Source organism: Bos grunniens, chromosome 12 (genome assembly GCF_055505025.1).
Source record: "Bos grunniens cultivar Pamir isolate PY7600 chromosome 12, Bosgru_T2T1.0, whole genome shotgun sequence".
Taxonomy (NCBI): Eukaryota; Metazoa; Chordata; class Mammalia; order Artiodactyla; family Bovidae; genus Bos; species Bos grunniens.
In genome coordinates, this window is record NC_141176.1 from 83,334,327 (window position 1) to 83,346,970 (window position 12,644).

At 41.4% G+C, this 12,644-nt stretch overlaps 1 protein-coding gene across 42 annotated transcripts in view; it reads left to right on the forward strand.

Moving 5' to 3' along the window:
* The window catches only part of PCCA (propionyl-CoA carboxylase subunit alpha), a 420,374-nt gene that overhangs the window by 241,138 nt on the left and 166,592 nt on the right, over positions 1-12,644 (forward strand). The gene's annotated exons all lie outside the window — the stretch shown is intronic.

Below are 12,644 nucleotides of genomic sequence, written 5' to 3' on the forward strand. Positions count from 1 at the left end.
GTTTGCTTACTACGTGTTTAAGTAGAAGTAAGAAAAGCTTGGATTAAGCTGACATACTAATTGAGAATAGGTATTTCATTTTCTGTAGCAATCCCATACTTTACATCTATATCTGAGATGAACTTATTTGATTGAACTTATCATTTATGACCTCTCCTGGATGAACGTTTAGTACTCTTCATTCTGGAGTCGCTTGTTGTCAAGTGCAGTTCAACAGCCAGTTTCGTCTGTTTCTGATTTTGTTTATTTGTTTGCAGTGTTTTGAAGTATGAAACTTAAAAACATATGCAGATTAAAACATTGTGACCTGTATTTGACTACTATAAGAGTACAGGGAATAGCTCTTCGTTTCTCTGAATTAGAGCCAATTGTAAAATATTTTCTAGCAAATGCCATTCTCTTACCTCATGTACATATAGAATGCATAACCAAGTGTGATCCTGCAAGCCTTCAGGGTGTGTGGTGATAATGGTATTAGGAGCAGCCATTAAATTTAAATAATTAAAGTTATACTTATTCCCCTTAAGGAGTAAATTACAGTATAAATTTTATTAGCAACTTTCATTAGTAATGAAAAGATCATTTTAGTTTAGCCTGACATAAATTATCATCGACTTCAGAATAATGGGCTTTCATATCAAATTTAAAGTGTGAAATATGAGTTCACTTTGAATTATGAATAAATTGTGTGTATCTAAGAACATCCTTCATCTTCTCTAGCATTCTGCTTCATCTTGTCTAGCATTCTGCTACAGTAACACTGGTCTTCCCTAGTGGTTCAGTCAGTAAAGAGTCTGCTTACAAAGTGGGCGACCCAGATTCAATCCCTGGGTTGGGAAGATCCCCTGCAGAAGGAAATGGCAACCCATTCCAGTATTCTTACCTGGAGAATTCCATGGACAGAGGGGCCTGATGGGCTGCTGTCCATGGGGCCACAAAGAGTCGGACACAACTGAGTGTATTTCACAGCCACAAGAACGTCCATGAGAAAGACTGGCTGTACAGTTTGGCTCTTTTCTGGTGATTCACTATATATAGCAGTGAGGCTGGGAGGCTGAATTTTGGAGGTGGTAGGATGGTGATGGAGTAAGACAGTGGGGAGTAGACAGTCTCCCTCAAGCCCATGTGTAGCTTTCATACAATTTCATAAAACCTCCATCAGAGTGGACACAGCCTGTTGGTCCTAAGTCTTGACAAGTGACTGCAACTTCTTATGAATTAGAGAAAGTACTCCATTCTCTGGGTGTCTCCAGCCCTGAGACGCAGAGCCCAGCTTAGCAGTGGAGCAGGTCAAACCCTTACTTTGCCTCTTGACCAAGTGCCTTTGTGCAATGAACAGTCTGGACAGCTGTCCAGTAGCAGCCCGGGACAATTTAGTGACTCTGTTTTTACACATCTACTTTGCCCTGCTAATTTTCATCCGTTGGCAGATAAGTCGTGCAGCCATCACTCATGCTCATGTTTTCTCTTCGAATTTTTCTCTTGTTATAGCAGGAGGACTGTCTTCCCTCCCTTCCCTTTTACTGTCACCCTCTTTTCTTCCCATTTGTTAGCTAGTAAGTGACAGTGATTGTATCTAATCTCATGTACTGGTGATTCACCTCCATCTGTAGAAGGAAAGCTCCACAGTGAACCTAGATGTGATTGTTAACAGTGCCATCAATATTCAGAGCTTCTAAGAATTTGAAAAATTCCCTTCACATTCTTTCTAGCTATTTCCCTAGCTCCTTTTTAGCCCTAATGGTGTAGTATTTGCTGGTTTTATAACTCTGCTGTGTTCTACCATAAGCAGCAGATGCATATTTTCTCTGTACATTGGTTAAGTCAGCCTTGAGAGGTCTGTTGTGCTACAGAAGTAATATTGCTGCAAAATTATTCTAGTGCATATTTGAGACACACATCCAGTTTGGGTGTGTGCATGTATTTGTATGTGTTTAACTATACATAAGGAAGTGAAAGTCCTTCAGTCGTGTCCAACTCTTTGTGACCCAATGGACTATACAGTCCATGGAATTTTCCAGGCCAGAATACTGGAATGGGTAACCATTCCCTTCTCCAGGGGATCTTCCCAACCCAGGGATTGAGCCCAGGTCTCCCACATTGCAGGTGGATTCTTTACCAGCTGAGCCACAAGGGAAGTGATACATAGACATAATTAAGGTACTTGGCAAGATTATTCCCAGAGGACTTTAAAGTTGAATCTCATGGACAGAGGAGCCTGGTAGGCTACAGTCCATGGGGTCACAAAGAGTCGGACACGACTGAGCAACTTCACTTTCACTTTCTAAATATTCCCCCCGACACCCGCATTCCTGCTCCATCATTGCATTTTTATTGTGGTTGTTAAATTATTGTTGTTGTTTTAGGTGCTAAGTCATGAGACCCCATGGGGACTTTGCAACCCCATGGACTATTGCCTGCCAGGCTCCTCTGTCCACAGAATTTCCCAAGCAAGAATACTGGAATGGGTTGCCATTTCCTTCTCCAAGGGATCTTCCTGACCCAGGGATTGAACCTGTATCTCCTGCATTGGCTGGCGGATTCTTTAAGATAGTGGTTAATTTCACTTCAGTTCAGTTCAGTTGCTCATGGCATCATGTCTAACTGTTTGCGACCCCATGGACTGCAGCATGCCAGGCCTCCCTGTCCATCACCAACTCCTGGAGTTTACCCAAATTCATGTCCATTGAGTCGGTGATGCCATCCAACCATCTCATCCTCTGTCATCCCCTTCTCCTCCTGCCCTCAATCCCTGCCAGCATCAGGGTCTTTTCCAGTGAGTCAGCTCTTTGCATCAGGTGGCCAGAGTACTGGAGTTTCAGCTTCAACATCAGTCCTTCCAATGTGCACCCAGGACTGATCTCCTTCAGAATGGACTGGTTGGATCTCCTTGCAGTCCAAGGGACTCTCAAGAGTCTTCTCCAACACCACAGTTCAAAAGCATCAATTCTTCGGTGCTCAGCTAACTCTCACATCCATTCATGACTACTGGAAAAACCATGGCCTTGACTAGAAGGACCTTTTTTGGCAAAGTAATTTAGGTTTCATTATAATGAGCTTGAATGGTAAATTCATGAAGTCAAAATAGTCTGAGTAAGAATATTTTGTCATATCACATCTCTATTGAACTTTGATACTGTAAAACAGTGGCATGGCACATGGGCAGTTTGTCAAAATATTAAATTAGTATTGGTCGCATGTAAGTTTTTTTTCCATTACACCTGTCTTCTGAAAGGAATATTCTTTTATATTTACAGAATACATTTTCATGTTTAATTGTTCAGTTAATTTATTTTCTGACTGAGCTGAGTTTTAATTGCTGTGCATGGGCTGTTTCTAGTTGCCAGTGAGCAGGGCCTACTCTAGTTGTGGCGCAGGGGCTTCTCATTCTGGTGGTTCTTCCTTGTTTCAGAGCACATGCTCTAGACCATGTGGGCTTCCGTAGTTGTGGTGAACAGGCTTAGGTGCCCCATGGCATGTGGAATCTTTCCAGACCAGAGATTGAACCCCTGTCCACTGCATTGGCAGGCAGATTCTTGGCCACTGAACCACCAGGGAAGTCCTTCATGTTTTATTTTTAAATGAACATGTTTTCCACTAATTTGCTTCCTGTACTCTATATGCAGGCATGCAGGTTACTATATTTTTAAACTAAGTGACTTAAATACAAAGTAGGCCTACTGCTATTCTTGGAAGTTTATAAATGTACCACGTGTAAAGCAAAATATATTTTATTATGCAGATACATTTTTCCAGGCTTCGTCTGAAATTTCTACCTTTGATTCACTGCGATAGAATAGAAAGAAATCAGACCAGCTTGGATTCCTACTGTGTCCTCGATACTGATAACCATGAAGTTTTGTGTCTCTGAATCTCACAGTCTACATTTAAGGAATGGGGTGTGAGTCTCTGCCTTATGAACTGGTGAGGAGGACTCAGTGGGTTAGGTACGTGGACGGTATTGGCACGGTGCTGGCTTGCGGAGTTCAGGAACTTTAGTTCCCATCTTCTTTTCTTCCTCTTCTCATTACAATTGTAAAACCACAAGTTTAGAAACTGTATGCCATCAATCATTATCAGTCCGTTGGTGTTGTGTGAACTGTATTAAACCATTAGTAAGGCATATTGAAAGCCCAGTGAGGCCATTCCTGGTACTGTGTGCTGAGTCACATGCTTTCATTGCACCGTGTTCTTCTTCTTTTTCAAAGCATTTACCGTAACTGTAATTAAAGTACTGGTTCTGCAGTTAATTGCTGTTGGATTTTCCCAAGAGTATTAGGTACATGAGGGCACTGGTGGTGTTTTTATCTTGTTTACTTGTGTATTACTAGTGCTAAGCAGTTCCTGACACATGGTAGGTGATTAGTAAATATTTGTTCACTGAGTGAAGGAATAAGAGAGAGATACTGTCTGTATTTCAATGAGTTTCTAGTATACTTTGATGGAAAATACATAAGTGAAATGTAAATTCATAGGTGCCAAAACAGTGGGAAATTAGAGGAGAAGAGGGTATCTTTTCGCACCTCTCCCTTTTTGTCCTTTGAAAGTAATGTGAGTACTTTAGGACTCCTAGGGGCCACTCTTGAGAATATTTTACTTGTGCTTCCTTAAAACGACTCCTCAGAATAGCAACATTTTAAAAAAGACCGGGAACTCACCATGCTGGAGAAGTAAAGGCTCTGGGCACGCTCAGGCATGCATCCCTGAAGTGTGTAACTTGCTCTTGTCTTTTGGGAAAATAATCTAGCACCAGAAGTTAAAAGTAGGTGCCCTTTCGTCTCACTCTTCCGTTTTGGGGGATCTGCCCTGCAGTGTGAGAAGACTGAACTGTGAGATGCCGTTTACAAAGGCACTTACAGCAGTCTTGTTTGTCGTAGCCAGAATTCTGACGAGCCTCAGTGTCTACTCAATGGACAAATCTTCACAATAAAATACTGGGCAATTGTGGTAGCTGTATATGTTACTAAAATAGACAAGCAGTTTGGAGAGTAATGCATAGTGCAAACATTTAGTTAAAATCTTCCTGCCCTTCCGTTATGTTTGAACGAGCATAGAGAATAATTTTACATCATATTGAAATACATACATGTATATATTATATATATATACATATATAAAACTTATTTTAGCTCAAAAGAGGGGTTTTCTTTTAATTTTAGGTATTGCCCCAGATGTTTTAATTCTAGGTATTTTTCAAACCCAGAGGAAAGGTGAATGGATAGTACTTTGCACATTGGTCCGCTCTTCATTTAGATCAATGGTTAAGCCTTTCTGTGTTTGCTTTTTTCTTCATCTCTCCCTTTGTTCATCTTCTCCCTTCCCCCCGCCCCTCCTGTTTGTTTCCTGAACTATTTGACAGAAAGTTGCAGGCATCCTGACACATCACTCCTAAATACTTCAGAAGGCACCTTAAGGGTAAGATTATATTTCTGCAAAACCACAGAATACCATTACCTCATCAAAGAAAACTGGCATCAGTTCATAATATCATCTAATGTACTGTCCATATGGGAATTTCCCCAGTTGTTCCCCGCATTGTGTTTTTTACCTGTTTTTTTTTTTAGCCCTAATACGGTCCATTCAAGGTTTTTATGGTTATATCTCTATTTTCTTGCCTCTTTCTATGTCATAACATTAACTCCTCATAAGAGCCAGGGGCAATTGGCATAGAACATCTCACATTCTAGATTGGAGGTTTCAGTACTGGCCCAGGGAACGTACTTGGGAAATAAGCTGGAAAGTTGGGGGTTACGGTTGGCCAGTGATGTCTACGTGTTTTGAATTGGTGACTTTGAAAGTGGCTCAGTTACTAAACATTAGGTGATTTCAGAGTGTGATTATGGAACTAGGTGGCTAAAGTGGGAGAACAGATTATTTGAGAGGTGATCCTAAGAACTGAGCTAATATTGAATGGATCACCTGCATGGGCGGTACGACTTAGGATCAGAGGAAAGGTCAAGAGTTGGGTAATGTAAATTCTTTACTGAATATTGCATTGTGCCAGGGATGCTGAGAGATGATAGATAATTGAGAAGCTTCACTGACCAAATAAAATGAACCTTAAGGAAATGGAAGTTTCTCCAAGGATTAGAAGAGGTGATGTTTTGGAAGCGGCAGTGAGGGTCGCTGGAGAAGTGAGGTCCCTGAGGGCATTGAGGATTTCAGGTAATGCAAGGAAGTGGGTTGGAGAAGGAAATGGCAATCCACTCCAGTATTCTTGCCTGGAAAATTCTACGGACAGAAGAGCCTGGCAGGCTACAGTCCATGGGGTCGCAGAGTTGGGCACAACTAAGCAACTGGCCACTAAGGAGGTGAGTGGAACGTCCCATGAAGATGCTGGATCCGTGGTAGACGAACCAGTCAGTGGTCTCACCGGGTGTGGGCCAGCCTGGAAAAGAGGGAGTGGGTGTCTAGGGAGGGTGGGGTTGAGTCCTCTGAGGTTCCAAGGATGAGGGATGTGCAGAGAAGTTTGCCCTCTGGGTGGTGGATGCAGAGTTCTGAGAGTAACGGCGGTGAGCACTTGGGCTCAGAAAAGTGGTCTCAAATGCATTCTGAGGGTCTGTACACTTCGTCTGATTACGTTTTGATTCCACTTTCTGTCCCCTGGCCCTGGACCCCCAAGCCAACACTTGATGTCCCGGATGAGAGCTCTTGCTTCCTGAGTGGGTTTTCCATACCTCCTCCTTACCGCACCAGTCGACTCTTTAGTGGGTTGGTGTACAAAGTACAAACCCAGAGAGCACTCCCCTGCTTTATGTCTTCCCATTGCCTCTTTGTGGACTCCGCCGCCTCGTTTGCGCCACTGTCTCTCAGGCCTCCTTTTCTATGCTTCACTCTTGTCTCCGTTTCCTGGTTTGCATCATCTTCTCCCCACTTGATGGTTTTTCATAGTTAAGCCAGTCTAAGCAGTTGTAACAGAATCGAAAATAGAGAGAGAGATACAGTTCAATTTCTCTCCCAGGTAACAGTTGAGAAGGGAGGTGTCAAGGGTCAGTAGGGTGACTCCAGGATCATAGCAGATGGTTCTCATTTTAGGGCCCAGAGCAGCTGCTTTTCATGCTTCTCATCCAGGCTCAGCAGGAAGATAGCAGGAGCAGGGGAGTTCATGCTCACTGATTTTCAGGGCCTAACCCAGAGAGTACCCTCTATTTCTGCTCCTCTCCTACTGGGGGTGAGTCTAGGTGGTCATACCTAGGGGCTAGAAAGATGGGAGATGTAGTGCATAGCAAGGTGGCCATATCCTCAGCTGAAGCATAACACTTCTCTTATTAAAGGAAGGAAGGGAAAACAGATATTGGCAGACAGCTAGAAGAAATAAGAATATATAAATGTATCTGCTCTGTTTTGAAAACACACACACACACGCAAGGCCAGGACCAGTAAGATGACATTTTTGTAGGAGGTGGCGGGACGGTCTGGTGGAAATGATTAGGGGACGGGAAATAGTACATGGGATGAAAGGGAAAGACTTCTTAGATTATACATTTTTGTATAATTCTGACCTGTAGATCCATCTTAATATTTAAAAATGAATACATAAAATCATTTATGTTCTGGGGGAAAAACTCAAAGAGAAATCCAAGCAAACAGATGGACAGGATGGTATGAATAATACAATCATGCTGAAGGAGGTGGGGAGGGAAAGTGAATCTAAATAACTTTTAATAGTATTTTTACTGGATACCCTCAAGGTAGAGATAAAATACGTCTAAACAAACACTAAGCTCTAGTTAGTAGGTTTATTTTTCTTAGTTCGTGGTTTAGCAGCTCTGAAACCAGTTGATGTATATTCTGGGATTGAGGAAATAAATATATGTATTGCGGATAAGAGGAGCCAAGTTTCTCATTGTCAGAGAAAGGAGTTACAGATGTGGGAATGGAAAAGCATGGAATGAACCCTGCAGTGCTGAGTTGGAAGTTCAGGGTGACTTCATAGTTTTTAACATAGATTGAAAAATAAATAAATACATGTTACTACATTTGTAATTGTGTGTGTGTGTGTGTATACATACATATACACACACACACACACACACACACACACACTTTCTAGCTCAGAATTTCTCAACCTTAGCATCACTGATGTCTGGGGGAGACACGTATTTGTTGTAGAGCGGGGCTGTCCTGTCTGTGCACTGTAGGGTGTTTATCAACGTCCTTGGCCTCTCCCCACTAAATTTCAGTACCATCTCCTCGGTTGCGACAGTCATGGACTTCCAGACATTGCCATGTGTCCCCTGAGGGAAAGTCTTGCCCAGTGACTGAGGACCACTGTCCTGCTGAGAGGTCATGGAAGCACTGACACCCATAGCAAGGAGCACACCAGGCACCCAGATCTTGTTCTGTGAAGACCGTCCTCTCATAAATGGAACCTGCACTCCTTCAAAAATGGCTGCTTTCAGAAAGAGTAGAAGACGAGCCTGAGAGATCTTATATAAGAATGTAATCAAGTGGCTCAAGAAATGAGGATATGCCAAAAAAAAAAAAAAGACCCAGGAACCAGCTTTCAGGGGCTTCTGTTGGCAATTCTGGGAAAACCTCAGCAAGAAAATGAATAATGCTAGGAATAGATTAAAATCCATGAAATGAAGAGTCCATGAGTTTATGTGATACAAATAGAAAAGTGAATGAGGGTGGGGCTCACAGCTCTTCCTTACGGTAGATTTTTAACTGATAAGTGTAGAAAAATCAGTACTCGGCAAACACCAGATTGTTTGGATGAATCACCAGTGATTGATGTTAAAATTAGTGGATGAAAATACGATGAGAGACAGGTATTTGCTTAATTTATAATATCTCTTCATATGATAACTAATGAATCAAAACGGGAAAAATAGTACCTTTAAAATGGATAAACCTTGAAACTTGCCCAAATGGTTAAAATTAATATCACTGGTAATGGAACAAATCAGGAGCCTGTGCCTCTTGGTTTGATGCACTGAAAAGTCCACATTCTTTCTGTGCTATTCTGGCCAAAAAGGTGTAACATGAATATAATCATGAGGAAACATCAGGCAAACCAAACTGAAAGAAAGTGTGCAGTATAAGTGGCTTGTACTCTTCCAGAGTGTCAAGGTCAAGAAACACAAAAACGGATCAACTTAGCTACATCAAAGCAAACTAAGGACACATGACAATTAAATGCAGCATGTGATCCTGGATTAGTTCCTGAACCAGGAAAAAAATGTTTTCCTTTTGTAGAAAAGGTCATAAATAGGACAACTGGTGGAATTTGAATCAAGTCTGTCGATGAAATGATAATACATTGTCAGTGTTAATTTTTAGATTTGGTCATTGTACTATGATTACGGGAGAGACTCGGCTTGGTTTTAGGAGATGTGCCCTGAGATACTTAGAGGTGTTTACCTGCAGCTTAGCCTCGAATGTTTAAGAAAAAAGAAATTGTGTGTGTATACATAAAGAGAGAAACAATGAATGACAGAGCAAATAAAGGTGGTCAGATGTTAACATTGGAGAATCTGGGTAAAGGATGTATATGCTCTTTGTACTATTTTTGTGAATTTTTTGTAATTCTGAAAATATTCCAAAATGAAAGATTAAAAAAAAAATAAGTAAAGGGGAGCATATGCTGCCCTTCTCCCAAAGCTTACCTTTAAGGGATGAAAATGGAGACGCGTTTGCGATACGTACTATATCTCATTCATCTGACTAATTCTAAAGGATTGCAGGCTTAGAAAATTGTTTTATGAGGAACAGTAGGTAGTTTGCTGTTTAGTTTGATAACTATTTAGTTGTTCAGATAATTTTTTTTTTTCCTGGAGCCGATTGTGAGCTTTTGTTACGATAAAGCTTCTTTAGAAAAAGATGTAATTTGGTTAAAGTTAATTTCTGAGCCCCCATGAAATAAGCGATGGCTTTTGGCCTCTGTTTGATCCTGACAGTGTGTGTAGCTCATGTCTGGCCCGTGTTTTGGAAGCAGCAGGTAGTCAGGAGAAGGCTGCTTCTGGGGGTCCTCTCTTCTGTGGCCTGGTCATGATTTCCCATACAGATGGGACCCCGTGAACTTTGGCAGAGGTCATCCTCAATTCCCAGTCCACATCTCACAGTCATAATTTTTATGAGTATGTGATTAATAATATCGTTAAAGTTATAAAACTAAGCCTGAGGGCACCTCAGCTATCCGCTTATTGTTTGAACAGGACCAGCTTATATAACGGCATTGTCGTAACTGGAACATGCAAAGTAAACTAAGAACAAAATGCTAACTTTCAAATATGTAGGGTATCCTTTAGTGGTTGAGTGCTTTTTATCCTTTATCTGGTCTTTTGAGCTTTTAGATTTAATAGCTTATTAGTCCCTTAATTGACTTTAGAATTAATTAATACAGAGTAGTTTTTGGAGCAATCAGTTGTGGGATCTGGATTTTGGTTGTCTGCCATTAACCCTTGTCTTGCCTTGGTCCTTAGGAAAAGATAATAGATAATTACTAGTAATATGTAATATTACATAGTAATGTATGATATTTTATTCAGAGAACATTAAAGGGAAAGTGCTCTTGTATATTAATTTTATCCCTAAAACACTATTAGCAGGGTAAAAGTCTATGTTTTCATGCTCTATTTACTAATCAAGTAGAAAAATTTTTGAAAGTCCATGCTTCATTTGTGTGGTTGAGTGGCTCTGTTCTTTGATGTCCAAAACATAAATTAATATTTGCTGATGTTTCCATTGAGTTACATTTTAAAAAATCACCTCTTTTTCAACTTTGAATATGGGATTGAAGTACAACATCATTTATCCTGCAAAACTGCATGCATTTTAAATTTGGAGGTGTCATGATCTTGAATTGATCACTGGCATCAGTAAATCATCTTATTTTTGTTCAGATTATCATTAACTGTTTCTGAAAGTTGTATTTTACTGAAGACAGAGCCCAGTGCCAACGATTCTGGCATTGGCCTCACAGAGGGCAAGAAAATTTATACTAGCATGAGACTATCACAGAAAAGCCAGTAAAGCTTAAATACAGAATATTGTGCATAGAAAGTGGACAGTATTATTTTTATTTAACTGGAGGAAGAAAGGACAAAATTGCTGAGAGACTGCCTTTCTAAGTTATTTGCTATTTACATAAAATAACTTACAAATCAAAACGTCCTGAATTGTTAGAGTATTTCTGTGCCTGTGCTAATCGCTTCAGTCGCGTTGGACCCTTCGTGACCCCAAGGACGGTAGCTCTCCAGGCTCCTCTGTCCATGAGATTCGTGTCCAGGCAAGAATACTGGAGTGGGTTGCCATTTCCTTCTTCAGGGGATCTTTCCAGGGATCCATCCCCTGTCCCTTTCATCTCCTGCACTGGCAGATGGCTTCTTTACCACTAGCGCCATCTGGGAAGCCCACTGTATATATAAGAACACTATATTTTAGGAATGAAGTTACGACTACACCTTGATCTTCTCACATGCATCCTTTCCAGTCCCTCCTTTAAGATCTTGTTTTTTTCCAAAGCTTGCTGGATTGGTCTTGCCTGTCTGTGCTTCAGTTTCTCTTCTGGATTCCTTCATGTGAATGTCCACCTGCACGATCTCTGTATTCTGATGTGTGTGCGTTTAATCTGTCTGCCAGTCTGAATTCTAATGATTTAGACATTATCTATCCGTCTCACAGGCGTCTCTCATTTAACTTGCAAAATATGCATCTAGTTTTTTCCTTTCAACCTATTCCTTTCCTGTAAATGTTATTATCTGTGATGTTGCGGACTCAGAAGTTCGGGTGTTGGTGCTTGATTCACCTTCCCCATCCTTCCATCCCCTAAACCACCAAGCCCCATCTGCCTCCCAGACATCTCTTAAGTGGGGCTGAGAGATTTCTTTCTCCTGTCTCTTGTCTCATCTGCTCCCTAACTGTGGGCTGAGGCCTTACAATTTTCCAGCACATCTCCTGCAGTTGTCAGCTTGCTTTTTCCCAACTTCACTCTTGAACCTTCCCAATCCCTTTTGTAGCAGCACCAGAGTGATTCCTGGAATGCACAGATCTACTTATGTCTGCCTGTTTCAGCCATTCTGGTTGCTCTCAAGGTAAAGTGAAGTCTTTGCTAGGCTGTGAGACCCTGAATGTTCCTGTTTGACTTCTGATGCTCCAGTCCTCTTTGCTCATACCCTTTGGCCTTGGTGTCCTTCTTTTAGGTTTCCCAGATGGCGCTAGTGGTAAAGAACCAACCTGCCAGTGCAGGAGATGTGAAAGACGTGGGTTCTATCCCTGAGTCAGGAAGATCCCCTGGAGGAGGGCATGGCAACCCACTCTAGTATTCTTGCCTGGAGATTCCCATGGACAGAGGAGCCTGGTGGGCTACAGGCCATGGGGTCGCACAGAGTCGTCCTTCTTTTAGTCCTCTTCGTAGAAATGCCTGGTGGTATTCACTTTCTACCAAAATGAAAATTCTTAAATGCTCTTAAGTTCCTCTCTAATATTACCCATTTTTGTGTCCTTCTGCGTCTTCTTCTGTTTTCTTTCCCAGCCAGGTCTCTTTACTCTTCCTAGGACACTGCATCTGTCATTTCCTGTACGTATAAATCTCGCTGGCAAGTTGTAACTCTCTTCTTCTTCCAAAGTGATTTAGTCTGGTCTGTTTGTAAAACATAAGACAAAGGGATTCCTTTCCTCTGTGGAGCCTGAACTCTTCC